Here is a 16,560-nt window from a genome sequence, read left to right as displayed (position 1 = left end):
ATCCATAATTTTTTTCTATAAATATAGAATTTTCGTTCTCAATAAAATATTGACGAGTCTATTGACTTATTTATTTTCTTCTCTTTTCTTTCTAGTTTATAACACGTTATCATCACGAAGTTCTAACCAATTGAGTTGGCAAACTTTATTTCTCTTTTTGCTTTCAAAACTCTAGCTAGTTGAGGTATAAATTTATTTATTTATTTATTTATTTATTTATTTATTATTATTATTATTATTATTATTATTATTATTATTATTATTATTACTATTATTATATCAATCAAAGACAAGAAGTTCTAACAAATTGAGTATACAAAGAAAGTCTTTTAATCTACTTAAAGAAAATGTCAGTATTCTCTTAATTTTAAATTATATAACAAAGCGATATAGTTATTCAATCTGTTTATATCGATTTGACTATATCAAGTTGTGATAGATAAATATTTACATGAATGAAAATTTTTTATTCAATATTGTTGTACAATAATCCAAAAAAAAAAATTGTATCTTGAAGAAGAAACAATCTAACTTAATATTCCAGAAGAGTAATATAGCATTGCTTGAAGGAATATGATATTTGTATTATTTTGTTGCTCCTGAAGAAGCACAAATTCTCACATACATTATTTAAAATAATATTGTATTATTACTCTTGAAAATGTATATATTTTTTTGTATCATATTCTTGAATAGATTTTGTTTCTAATTGTGCTATCTGAAAAAACACAATTTACAATTTCATTAATATCTCTGAAGAATGCTATGTAGATTTTGAAGAAGCACTAATTGTGAATACATATCTATCTTATTTTTCTGCTTCTTGTTTATCATTTAATTATTTATCAATTTCTTATTCTTTTTAATACTTAGTATAATTTACGAATTTAGTACTTTTATATGTGTCTATTACAAAATAGTGGTGCACTTGAAGTAGCACATATTTTAGTTATATTTTTACTTGCTCCCGAAGAACATTATTAAATATGATCTAACATAAATTATGCTTTTACTCCTAAAAAGTATTTTTTTATATAATTTATCATTTTAGATAATAATATGTTATTACTCTTGAAAAGCATGACAATATGATTTCAATATTCCAGAAGAATATTGACTTATTGTTTTCGAAGAGTATTACATGCTTTAGAAGAGCATGATATTAAAATTTCAATATTCCAAAAGAATATTGATATATTACCCGAGAAGAAGCTTGATTTTATATTAAATTAATATACTAGAAGGATAATCAATTATTGCTCAGGAACGAAGATTATAGTATTTAAAGATTTCAAAAGAATACTGTTGAATTGTTTGAGTCAATTTATACGAATCAACATTCTAAATAAATAAACCTTGTGTTGATTTGGAAGCAGCTCAATTTTAAATTTATTAACATTCTAGAAGAATATTATGCGGTTATTCTTGAAGAATCACAATTTTATAGACTTTGATGTAAACATTGTATTATTACTCTTAGAAAAGTATAAATTTAGAATCAATATTTCAGAAGAATATTATATTATTCTCTCATTATTCCAGAAGGAATTATTTTTATTAATCGTAAATAAGCACAAATTATGACATCACAATATATTGAAAGATATTATATATTGTTCTTGAAAATCATAAATTTATAAGTTTTTAATTCTCAAATAATATCATTTGTGCTCCCAAATTAGTACAAATCTCGATATATATCATAAGTTGAAAAGTATGCTTTTTCTTATATCTTATACACGTATATTTTGTTTAGCTTTCTTTTCTAAGTTTATAAAATTTAGTCATTTTGATGAGAAGTAATCGTGAATAATCAGTTCATAGCCTAAAAGATATTTTTAATTTTGTTATCCAATATTTCTAATACAATGCTAAAATATTTTTGTTCACGGTAAATTAGTTATACTAATTTTCTGCATCTTTGAGAATATGAAATTTGAATATGAAATTTAAAAGTTTACATTGAAAAATTCATATTTTTTATTCACAATTTTCCAGAAAAATTTGAAACCAAAGTTTTGAATCTAAATTATTTAATTTGAATATTAAAAGCATGTTATTTGTATTATTAAGTTTTACTCAAAATTGAAATTTTAAATTTAATTGTTAAAATTTAGATATGGTTCATTTAAATATCTAAATTCCCTTGAATTATTTGATATCATTAATTAAACATCAATTGTCGATTATCGTTAATTCTTAATAGATATTTTGAATATACTATATGGATGTGGTTATATAGTTTATTGTTAATTTGTGTTATATAGGTAGAAAATTATTTATGCTTTTTTCTGTTGAGAAAATGACACGTTATGAAAAGAAAGAAAAAGAGAAGATGGAATAAAAGTCAATAAAGTTGTGTGTTTTATTGAGAACTAAAGTCCATATTTATCGAGAAGGATTAGGAATATAATTGTAATAATTTCTAGATCTGTAGGAGTATAATTATCATTCACTAATAAATTTACCATTTACAACATTCTCACTTAAATGACACATTATAAAAAGATTTATATCTTAAAATTCTTGTTTGATAAAATTCCAATGGGGCAATAATATCAAACGAAAGAAAAATATTATGGTTATTTTGAAGTATTAAAAATAAATAATGTCTCATTAGAACCTTGTCAGGATAACCCAATGGGATAAAATCTAAGCGAAAGAAAAAGAGTACACATACCCCTCCTGTCATTGATCAAATGGTCAATATTGCCATTTAAATCAGCAAAAAATCAAAGATGTCCAAATAAGTCACATAAATTGAACCATCATAATCAACATAATTTGTCTTCATTTTTTCCTTTTCCTTGATTGATTTTTTAGAGATTCACAAGATGTTTGTTGTACAACAAGTACGTGCTTAATGCCCTTTCATTTTACATCTAAAGCAATTTTCTTCATGCTCTATTTTGGATATGCTACTTTTGTTTGCTTTTTGCCATTTGAAATTGTTGTTTTATTGTTGATAGCTTTGTTGACTATTTGTTCCGTAATTTCTCCCACATTCATCTCCACGCTATTATCTTGATATTATGTTTGTTTCAGGTATTACAACATCATTTATTTCAAGCAATGGAATGGAACCAATTAAACGTAATCCATGATTTTTCATCAGCGATTCATTATTTCATTCAACTAGAGGCAAGAAAGATATAAGTTTCGAATAATTTTTGAAACCATGCCCACGATATTGTATATTCTCAATTTAAAAAAGAACATTTAAAATTATTTAATTAGGTTAAAAATATTAATTATCAAATGAATAGAATATGAATTAATTCATACTAAACATGTATTAGTAAAAAAAATCTTCAACATACAGGATATGCAAAAAAAAAAAAAAAATCTTCTAAAGTATAGTAAAAAAGATCTTCGAACCTTTTGCAGTGAGTTGACTTTACAAAAACAAAAATATTATGACTATGCATTGTAAAACCTCCAATATGATTTTTGAACAGCAGGATAACATGGGTTTTTGTTATCAACATGGAAAGAAAAATTAACATGTTCATTGTACATGAATTGATTATGCTTTGAAAATTGTAAAGAGAAGATTTCAAAAGAATTTACTACTATATGTAGTAACATGGACGATTAAAAAGACTATAAACAAATTCATGTCTAATGATACATAAAAATAAACGTGTTTTAATGCATAGGTAGATACAAAAAGTTAAATGTCACCAAATCGATTTTGATACACGTGATAGATAATTGTATTTATAAACAAAATTACTACATTAACTAAACTTTTGAGAATTGTGTTGTTGTGCTTATAAAGTGTTATGAAAGAGAGAAAAAGAGAGAGGAGAATAAAAGTCAATAAATTTGTTGGTGTTTTACTGATAAGCAAAGCCCCATATACTATAGAGAAGGATTTTGGATACGATGATAATAATTTCTAGAGTTGTAAGAGTACAATTATTATTCACTAATAAACATAGAATTTTCAACAAATAGAGCATTTTTTAATCATTTGTATTACATAACATACATTGACTATCTAATTAAACTTGTTATAACTCCCTGAGGAAGAAAGACAAAAAGATAGTGATTATACTAATAAAATATCAAGTTCTATAGATATGATTGAAAGGTCCAAAAGAGCTAATATTATATCATACATAGGGGACAAATTTTATTATTTCTAGTAAGTTGTTTTCTACAGAATTGGGGAAAAAGTACATATTCAGTTTTGAAATACGTATCATTGATTGATAGTATAAATTGTACAACTGAGTAACATTTTGAACTAGAAGTTAAATTACTGAATGTATTATTATTTGGCACAACCAGATGGACCATCATCGGATTAGTAATGATGCGAAATTGAGAATTTAAACATTCAATGAAGAACCAAAAGATTTTTCAACACAATGAATTCCTATATAATTTTTATTTTCTTTTACTGAGAGAAAATCATTAACAATCATTAGCTAAAATAGAGATTGAATTTCGTATATTTTTGAAAATTAATTAGAGTAATTTATGGGGTTCCGTCACTCTCCACGTTGACCATCTACTAGATGATCGCATAATATTCATAAGTTTGTAAAATTATTGCTCAAAATTTAAATTATAAGTATAATTTTCAAATTATACAATCAAGATGATATATCTTGTTAATGTTAGTGAGGATAAATCTTAAGAGTATGTTTGATCCCCATTTTTAGAGAATAATGTATTTTAGAATAATGGATTGATGCAAAATATGTGATTAAAAAATAAGAAAATTTTGAATTTTTAGAATGTGTTGTTGAAAAGAAGAGAGAAAAAAATGTATGTTGAAAGTAATGGAAAGCAAAGAAAGGTTTGACTTTTTAATAGGTGTTAGTTGTGATATCAATAAATGGTTTAACACTATTGCTTATTAAATGCCTCAAATTAATTTAATTAAAAATAAAGTGCTTCTCATTTTGTTTAGAGAGTGCTATTATGCATCATGCCAACATCAAGTTCTTCCTATTATAATTGGCTTATAATCAAAACCTAATTTTTTTCATCTCATTATTTGATAGTGTAATATATGTACAATCAATCCACTATATTGCACTAAGAGGAAAAGTAAAAAATGTTGAAAATTAATTCGTAGTTTGAACCCTTATCAAAATTAGTGATATTTTATAATACAATTTGTTGATTGTAAATTTGATTGAACAATTCTCTCAACATTAGGGAAGGAATTAAGAAGATGAAAATAATGTACAAATACAACATTATCTAAATCCTCGCAAAAAAATCGAACTAGAAGTTCGAAGTTTGAAAGATAATAGATGCATTTACTTATCAGCCAAAGAAATCAATAATATCTCACACACCATTTTTAAATGCTCCAACTCGAATTAATGTTTTGAAGGACAATTAACTAATATTATATCTAATAAATTTATGGCACACCTGAAACATAATGATATTCTATTCTAATAGAAAGTTCTCCAAACGAAAATGGAGTAATTTGTAAAGATTGTCCCATTAAGAAGGTACATACTCTTGATGAGTATTTAGATATAACATATTATAAAATCTTAAAAGAAGTTTAGATATCTAATATGTTGAGATACCTCAATAAATTGTGTTATTATAGAAAATAATAGAATAAAAAGGCAAAAGTTGTCGATAACACTTTTGCACATGATGTACTATATTATATAGTGAGAAGTCGAAATATATCGATCAAAGTAAAAGGGATGCAATCCTAAATTGAATTTACTAGAGAAATATGATATTTCTGGATCTACAATTCGAAAATCTAAATGTGTCTACTTATGTGAAAGGCAAATGAGAAAAATGAAGTCGTAATATTAATGCACGACTCTCAATATAGTGAATTTTGCAACAATTGTGATGGATGAAGTCAGTAGTCTATATCATAATATCTTAACGATACATGAAATTTGTAATACATTATAATCAACTCATTTGACATGACTATCAATATTATTCCTGAAGAATTTAATATGCTTGAAACATAATTTAAGTGATAATATCATGAAGGGGAGTAAATATGCGTCTCACTCTTTTTTCCTGAATCAAGGTCTTATCATATTTAGTTTTCTTGAAAAAAAAATTTAATGAGATAACTTTTGTAGCATACGTAAAAGAATGTACTCTTTTTCTTTTATTAGGATTTTTCCTACTGTGCTTTTCCTAATAAGTTTCTAACGATGCATATTCTTTGCATAATTAATGTCCATAATCTACAAAAGATATATATATATATATATGTGTGTGTGTGTGTATGTGTGTATTATAATCATATAAGTTAATTCTTTTTCAATTTCAAAATTTTAAAAATCGTAATAGATGTTATGAACTAGAAAGAAAGCATAGAAGTCAATAGACTTATATGTAGTATAATGGAACCAAAGCTCGATAGTTATAAGCAATTATTAGGGATACAATTTTAATAACTTATAGGGCTGTAGAAATACAATTATCATTCACTAATAAACTTACAATTTACAACACTCCTACTTGAATGATACATTACAAAAGATCTATCTCATTAAAACCTTATTTGATAAAAATTCAATGGGACAAAAAAATCAAACGAACAAAAAAAGAGTATAGCTAGTTTGAAGTATTAAAAATAAATATTATCTCATTAAAACCTTTCTAGTAAAACTCAGTAGAATAAAACCTAAGCGAAGAAAAAAAAAGTACATCTACTCCCCCTGATACTAATTACTGAAAATCTTTGAGCTGACACATTCTAATTTTGTGAATCAATTTCTTGAGTGTAGATGTTACCAATGCTTTCCAAATAAATTTGTCACTTGAGCGAATTTGTTGAACATTGATATCACCATTCTTTTGAAACTCATATGTATGAAAGAACTTTGGAGAAATATGCTTTGTCTTGTCACTTTTGATTTAGTCTCTTCTGAGTTGTGCAATACAAGGTGTGTTGTCTTGATACAACATTATTGGACTATTTTTTGTTGAAATTAATCCGCATAATACTTAGATATGATGGGTCATGTTCCTCAACCATACACATTCTTGGTTTGCTTCGTAGATTGCTATAATTTTAGAATGATTTGAGTATATTGCTGTTAAGGATTGCTTCACAGATCTTCATGATATAAATGTTCCTCCACGCATGAAGACATATCATATTTGTGATTTAGTTTTATGTGGATCGTAGAGATAACATACATCTACATATTCCATAAAAGCAAATCCCGATTTTTTTAGAATAAAATAATTTCAAATTAATAGTATCTTTTAGATAACTAAAAATATATTTAACACCATTTCAATATCTTTGAGTTAGTGTAAAGTTATATCTTGCAAAGAGATATACAAAAAAAGTCATGTCGAGTTGGGTGCAATTTTCAAAATCAGTTAATGCTCCAATTGCGTTAAAATATAGTACTTCAGGATCCAGAATATTTTCTCCAACTTCAACTGGACAAAATGGATCATTTTTCATATCAATTGATCGAGTGACCATAGATGATGCCAAGGGATGTAAATTATTCATATAAAAATGTCTTAAGACTTTTTCTATATATGTAAATCGATGAACATGTAATCCTTCTAAAAACTATTCAATCTACAACTCAAGACAAAATTTGATTTTTTTCCAAATCCTTCATCTCAAGTTCATTTTTTAGATAATATACAATTTAGTTGAACTTTTTAGGAGTTCTTATTATATTTAAATCATTAACATATATTGCCACATTGCAAATTCAATATTTGTTTTTTTTTATGAAATTATATAGGCAAACATCATCATTTTTATAAACTCCTTTCAACGGATATTCGCTAAGATGATTATATTACATGCGTTCAAATTGCTTCAATATATATAATTAATGATCTTCACAATTTAATTGAGAACACAGTTCTCGGACATGTATTATTTATTCGTGGCACTTTAAATTCTTTTGAAACTTTCATATACATGTCACTATCAAGTGAACCATACAAATAAGCGGTTACTACATTCATAAGGCACGTGTCTAGCCTTTCTAACACAATTAAACTAGTTAAGAATCTGAAAGTAGTAGTGTCCAATACAAAAGAATAAATTTCCTCATAATCAATTTTCAGGTCATTGTGTAAAAATCTTAAGCTACAAGTCAAGTTTTGTATTTTGTAGTTCATTATTCTCATTTCTCTTTCATACAAAAACTCATTTGTATCCTTTAAAGATTACAGTTTTAGGTGTTCGGACTATAAGTTTAAACACTTTTCGTTTCTCTTAAGAATTCATTTTCTCCTATATGACTTTCTTTCCATTTTGAGCATCATTTCTATATTCACAGTATTTAATAGGCCATGATTTAGGATCATCATTTTGCATAATATCAAGAAACACGTGAAAGGCGAAAATATTGTCTATGACAATATTATTTTATTTTCATAATTTATGAGATAACATATAATTTATTGAAGTCTTATTACTTTCGAATACTTGTGATTCTTCAATAATCGTATTTTTAATATTTGATTAATCAATTTTTTATGTTATTTCTTCTGAAATTTTTAGTTGGTTTTTCTCTTTTATTTTTTTCAAGGTACAGAGAGCCTTTTAAATCAACTAGTCGATCACGCTTCTGATGTATTTGAGTTTCATTTGCTACAACAAATTGTCCTCTATGAACATCATTTTTGCTGAAATATTATCTTTTAGAATATATGACCTTGTCACTCTTCTTAATATTAACAAATATATTGGGTAATTAATTTTTTGCAAATGAATGATTATTTTAACGTCTTTCTTATATTGATTGCTGTGAGGATGTGAGATAAAGTTATTTTATTCCAAAAACTTATATCTTGTTTTTCATGACGTAATTTCCATCCCCACCCAAAAAAATAAATAAAATAAATAAAATAAAAAAATAAAATAAAATTGGAAAAGTTATTTCATCAAAATGACAATTTGTAAAACATGTAGTAAAATAAATCCCTATTAAAGATTCAATATATCTAATAATAGAGAGTGAATCAAAACTTACATAAAATTCAAGTCTTCATTAGGGACCCATTTTAGTACGTTGGGATGAAATATAGAGTTGGATAGCACAATCAAAAATCCATAGGTGAGAAATATTAGGTTCATAACCAAATGTAAGTTGTAAAAGTGAATATTAATAGAATAATGATTGTGGTACACCAAGCTGTCCAACGGGGTGTCCAAAATGGACACCCGACGCCTTGGTATTGGCCAAGGCGCCAGTGGGCTCCTGCGTGGCAGGCGGCTTGGCCAATGCCGAGGCGCCGGGTGTCCATTTTGGACACCTCGTTGGATACCGTAATGTACCCATAGCATGATTGATTTGAAAGTCAAATGAGAAAAATGAAGTCGTAATATTAATGCACGACTCTCAATATAGTGAATTTTGCAACAATTGTGATGGATGAAGTCAGTAGTCTATATCATAATATCTTAACGATACATGAAATTTGTAATACATTATAATCAACTCATTTGACATGACTATCAATATTATTCCTGAAGAATTTAATATGCTTGAAACATAATTTAAGTGATAATATCATGAAGGGGAGTAAATATGCGTCTCACTCTTTTTTCCTGAATCAAGGTCTTATCATATTCAGTTTTCTTGAAAAAAAAATTTAATGAGATAACTTTTGTAGCATACGTAAAAGAATGTACTCTTTTTCTTTTATTAGGATTTTTCCTACTGTGCTTTTCCTAATAAGTTTCTAACGGTGCATATTCTTTGCATAATTAATGTCCATAATCTACAAAAGATTTTTACTTTCAAAAGAATACTCAAATATGTATGAAACTCTCGAAGAGATCAATAGGAACTATTTTTCAAATCATCATATTACTATAATCATCAAAAGTTGATATATATATGTGTGTGTGTGTGTGTGTGTGTGTGTGTGTGTGTTATAATCATATAAGTTAATTCTTTTTCAATTTCAAAATTTTAAAAATTGTAATAGATGTTATGAACTAGAAAGAAAGCATAAAAGTCAATAGACTTATATGTATTATAATGGAACCAAAGCTCGATAGTTATAAGAAATTATTAGGGATACAATGTTAATAACTTATAGGGCTATAGAAATACAATTATCATTCACTAATAAACTTACAATTTACAACACTCCTACTTGAATGATACATTACAAAAGATCTATCTCATTAAAACCTTATTTGATAAAAATTCAATGGGACAAAAAAATCAAATGAACAAAAAAAGAGTATAGCTAGTTTGAAGTATTAAAAATAAATATTATCTCATTAAAACCTTACTAGTAAAACTCAGTAGAATAAAACCTAAGCGAAGAAAAAAAAGTACATCTACCTCCCCTGATACTGATTACTAAAAATCTTTGAGCTGACACATTCTAATTTTGTGAATCAATTTCTTGAGTGTAGATGTATTTGTCACTTGAGCGAATTTGTTGAACATTGATATCACTATTCTTTTGAAACTCATATGTATGAAAGAACTTTGGAAAAATATGCTTTGTCTTGTCGCTTTTGATTTAGTCTCTTTTGAGTTGTACAATACAAGGTGTGTTGTCTTGATACAACATTATTGGACTATTTTTGTTGAAATTAATCCGCATAATACTTAGATATGATGGGTCATGTTCCTCAACCATACACATTCTTGGTTTGCTTCGTAGATTGCTATAATTTTAGAATGATTTGAGTATATTGCTGTTAAGGATTGCTTCACAGATCTCCATGATATAACTGTTCCTCCACGCATGAAGACATATCATATTTGTGATTTAGTTTTATGTGGATCGTAGAGATAATATACATCTACATATTCCATAAAAGCAAATCCCGATTTTTTTAGAATAAAATAATTTCAAATTAATAGTATCTTTTAGATAACTAAAAATATATTTAACATAATTTCAATATCTTTGAATTAGTGTAAAGCTATATCTTGCAAAGAGATATACAAAAAAAGTCATGTCGAGTTGGGTGCAATTTTCAAAATCAGTTAATGCTCCAATTGCGTTAAAATATAGTACTTCAGGATCAAGCATATTTTCTCCAACTTCAACTAGACAAAATGGATCATTTTTCATATCAATTGATCGAGTGACCATAGATGATGCCAAGGGATGTAAATTATTCATATAAAAATGTCTTAAGACTTTTTCTATATATGTAAATCGATGAACATATAATCCTTCTAAAAAATATTCAATCTACAACTCAAGACAAAATTTGATTTTTTTCCAAATCCTTCATCTCAAGTTCATTTTTCTAATATACAATTTAGTTGAACTTTTTAGGAGTTCTAATTAAATTTAAATCATTAACATATATTGCCACATTGAAAATTCAATATTTGTTTTTTTTATGAAATTATATATGCAAACATCATCATTTTTATAAACTCCCTTCAACGGATATTCGCTAAGACGATTATATTACATGCGTTCAAATTGCTTCAATATATATAATTAATGATCTTCACAATATAATTGAGAACACAGTTCTCGGACATGTATTATTTATTCGTGGCACTTTAAATTCTTTAGAAACTTTCATATACATGCCAATATCAAGTGAACCATACAAATAAGCGGTTACTACATTCATAAGGCACATGTCTAGCCTTTCTAACACAATTAAACTAATTAAGAATCTGAAAGTAGTAGTGTCCAATACAAAAGAATAAATTTCTTCATAATCAATTTTCAGGTCATTGTGTAAAAATCTTAAGCTACAAGTCAAGTTTTGTATTTTGTAGTTCATTATTCTCATTTCTCTTTCATACAAAAACTCATTTGTATCCTTTAGGGATTACAGTTTTAGGTGTTCGGACTATAAGTTTAAACACTTTTCGTTTCTCTTAAGAATTCATTTTCTCCTATAAAACTTTCTTTCCATTTTGAGCATCATTTCTATATTCACAGTATTTAATAGGCCATGATTTAGGATCATCATTTTGCATAATATCAAGAAACACGTTAAAGACGAAAATATCTATGACAATATTATTTCATTTTCATAATTTATGAGATAACATATAATTTATTGAAGTCTTATTACTTTCGAATACTTGTGATTCTTCAATAATGGTATTTTTAATATTTGATTAATCAATTTTTTATGTTATTTCTTCTGAAATTTTTGGTTGGTTTTTCTCTTTTATTTTTTTCAAGGTACAGAGAGCCTTTTAAATTAACTAGTCGATCACGCTTCTGATGTATTTGAGTTTCATTTGTTACAACAAATTGTCCTATAGGAACATCATTTTTGCTGAAATATTATCTTTTAGAATATATGACCTTGTCACTCTTCTTAATATTAACAAATATATCGGGTAATTAATTTTTTGCAAATGAATGATTATTTTAACGTCTTTCTTATATTGATTGCTGTGAGGATGTGAGATAAAGTTATTTTATTCCAAAAACTTATATCTTGTTTTTCAGGACGTAATTTCCATACCCACCCAAAAAAATAAATAAAATAAAAAAATAAAATAAAATTGGAAAAGTTATTTCATCAAAATGACAATTTGTAAAACATGTAGTAAAATAAATCCCTATTAAATATTCAATATATCTAATAATAGATAGTGAATCAAAACTTACATAAAATTCAAGTCTTCATTAGGGACCCATTTTAGTACGTTGGGATGAAATATAGAGTTGTATAGCACAATCAAAAATCCATAAGTGAGAAATATTAGGTTCATAACCAAATGCAAGTTGTAAAAGTGAATATTAATAGAATAATGATTGTGGTACACCGAGGTGTCCAACGGGGTGTCCAAAATGGACACCCGGCGCCTCGGTATTGGCCAAGGCGCCAGTGGACCCCTGCGTGGCGGGCGGCTCGGCCAATGCCGAGGCGCCGGGTGTCCATTTTGGACACCTCGTTGGATACCGTAATGTACTCATAGCATGATTGATATTAATAACATGTAGATGGTTTTATGGAACCAATGATGTATATTGTAATATAGCATGACCCCAAATAGAAATTGGGAGTTATGTTTTCATTAATAATGGTCTAGCAATAAGTTATAGGCATTTAACAAACGATTTCGCTAATCTATTTTGTGTGTAGACATGTGCAACTGAATGTTCAATAAAAATCTCATTTGACATACAATAATCATCGAATGTTTAATCTAAATTCACTAGCATTATCAAGATGAATTGTCTTAATCGACTAATCGGGAATTTGAGTTTGTAATTTTATGATATGAGTAAGGAGTCTAACAAAAGCTACATTCTTAGTGAAAAGTAGGGAAATATGAGACCATCTAATAGAAGAATCTATTAATACAATAAAATAAAAAAATCGTCCATATGATAGGTGTATTGGCCAACATATATCTCCATGAACTCTTTCTAAAAAGTTGGAGATTTAATATTGACATTAGTAATTGAAGTTCTAATAATTAACTTACCTTGCAAAAAAGCTACACGTGGATAATCATTAGGTAAAAAAAAAAAAAAACTTTTGGTTCTTTAAATGATGTTCATGTGAGTTGTTTATTATTCGACTCATCATTATAGTCCATGGATGTTCAAATCAATCATGCAAAAGTGTAAAACTTTTTGGATCAATGAATTTCTACTTCGTGAAAATATTTGATTCAGCGATTTTTATAAATACATAATACATGTCAGACGGGAGTGCATGACTTTTTTCTGCCTACATCTGGCTAGATGGCAGATACAAAAGAAGTTATGTAAAGATATTTAATATTATTTTTTTGCATCGTTTCAATGTGATATCCATTGCAACAGATACTTTAAAACTAAGCAAATTTCCTCTAGATTTGCTATAATAAAATGCACCATCAATATATAATATTACATTATTTGATAAAATAATACAAGCTCTTTCTGAGTCTTCAACGATATTTGATGTACATAATATCGTATTAACATTATTTTTAGCTAATATTAAGTCCAAAAAAAATATTTTTTTATCTTGAAAAATAGTATGTACAATTGCACTATCAATCAAACAGGTGTCTTGACAATCCATGAATTTATAAATATAACAAAATGTATATATTTCAAATTAACAATGCATAATAAAATTTCAAATTTTTGCGAAAAATAAAAATATATTTCAAATTGAATTTGTAAAACAAAGGGAAATACTAAACAGTAAACTAATCTATATATTGCATCATACCACCACTAATCAAATGGTCACTATTCCCATTTAGATCAGGAAAGAAATCGGAGACATCAAAATGAGTCACGTCAATTTGATCATCATAATTAGCAAAATTTACCTCTACTTTGCCCTTCCTTGATTGATTTTGGTAGAGATCCACAAAGTGTTTTTCCATACAACAGCTATGTGCCCAATGCTCTTTCTTTTCACATTTAAATCAATTTTCTTCGTGTTCCTTTTTTGATGTGCTAATTTTGTTTGTTTTTTACCTTTTGAAATTGTTACCTTGTAACTAATAACTTTATTGATTATTTCAATCATGGTTTATTTCATATCCATATTCGCGTCCACGTCGAAATTCGTGTTCACATCCACGAATTGATATTGCATTTACTTCAGCAATGATATAGATCCAATTGGAAGTAAACCATTATGTTTCATCAACAATTTATTATTTTGTTCAGATACATGTAGACAAGACATGAGTTCTGAGTACTTTTTAAAATCATGCTCACAACATTGCTACTGTATGAGCACATTTGAGGCAAATATGGAAAAAGTTTTCTTCAACATACATTCATTAGTGATTTTCTCCACACGATGTCAATTTTGAACATATTTCAAATAATTCAAAAGTGTATTTACTAATAGTTTTAAAGTCTTGTAAATGAATGTATAGCTACTCATAACGGGTTTTGAGGAGGAATATAATTTGCCAACGATCAAATCTTTCAGTCAATTTTTTCAAAGAACGTGTGGATCTTTTTCAATGAGGTATTCAATTTTCAATCTATGAGGTATTCAATTTTCAATCTATCATGAATACGATGACGAAGCAAGACAAGTGCTTTTACATGATCCTACAAGAATTCTTTATTTATTTTATTTTATTATCTCTTCTAGACCTTTTGAGATAAGATGGATATCAATATCGAGAACCATGACATATAGCTTTTCCAAGATATGTCAAGTACAACAAACTCAAAGTTTGTAATGTTTGCAAATTGATATAGACAATAAAGAAATGCAATTAGTTTTGAAAAATATGATTAAACATTACATAATTACATAATAATTAATCAAGTACTTAATGTCAACATGACATAAGTTATATGTTTTCATTTAGTGTTAAACACTAACACAATATATTTTCGAAACATCTGCTACTTCAAGATCTCGTTTCATTTTACTATTGCTTCTTCAAGAACAATATGTCAATATTCTTTTGGAATATTGAGAATTATAATTTATACTCTTCAAAAGCAAGTAATATTTTTCAAAAATATTAATTACAATGTTTTGCTCTTTCATGAGCAACAACATGATATATTATCATGATAGAACATCTAAAAATGTTTAATTAGATTACAAACAAAAAAAATATTCAATAATCTTCATGAACTTATAAATAAATCAAAGAATATAAAATTGATTCTTGCTTTTGTAAAATCATTTTGCATACGGATAAGTATGAATTGATGGTCTCGTATATGAATTTAAATTTTTTTCGTAAAATTTACAAAAACATGTATTTAAATAGACACAATCTTCGTGAATTTGCTAACATATAAACAACCATATATGCAAAAAGGTAATCATTGATTCATTAGTGGGAAAAAATTAATCATGCGTTGAAAAGTAAATTTTATGCATGCACATAAGAAAACTTGTGAGTTGATGGCGGCAGAAGCATGAAACATAAATTCACATTAATTATTATAAAAAAATTCGCGTGATACCAAATTAATTTTGGTACACTTGATAGATAATTAAAAAATTACTACATTTTCTGAACTCTGAAGAATTAAGTTTTTGTGCTGATAATGTGTTATAAACTATCGATAAAGCAAAGAAATCAATAAATTTGTGTATTATAATGAGAACCAAAACTCCATATTTATAGGGAATGATAAGAGATATTTACTACAATAGAGATTTATTTAGAGCATTATGTATATAAAAGTAATGTGAATATAAATATTTGAATGTAATGTGGATGTATATACAGAAAAATCTCGATAAATGAATATTTGATAAATTATTAATCTTGTTTAAATAGTAAACTTTTTCGGTCCCGACTTAGACCAATATAGTAAATTAATAATCCTGTTAAATGCATAAGATAATAATATTTTTTGAGATCCTTTAAGCTCAATGATTATATAAAATAATAAATTCTTAAATTCATAATAATACAAATCAATAAACTTTTAATTTGATAATATTTTCTTTCAATTCGCCACTTTATCAAAAATATGCATTTGTTTGAGTCACATTATTTTCATAAGAATTTATTTTTGAATAGTGTATTGATAAGAAATGTGTGGTTAAAAAATAAGAAAAAATTTTGAATTTGCATGTAATATTATTTTATTCAAGAATGTGTGGTTGAATTAATATCAAATAATTTAAACATATAATTTTTTGAAAAAATGTGGCTCAAACAT

Source organism: Olea europaea, unplaced genomic scaffold (genome assembly GCF_002742605.1).
Source record: "Olea europaea var. sylvestris unplaced genomic scaffold, O_europaea_v1 scaffold1579, whole genome shotgun sequence".
Lineage (NCBI taxonomy): Eukaryota > Viridiplantae > Streptophyta > Magnoliopsida > Lamiales > Oleaceae > Olea > Olea europaea.
This window is presented reverse-complemented; position numbering follows the sequence as displayed.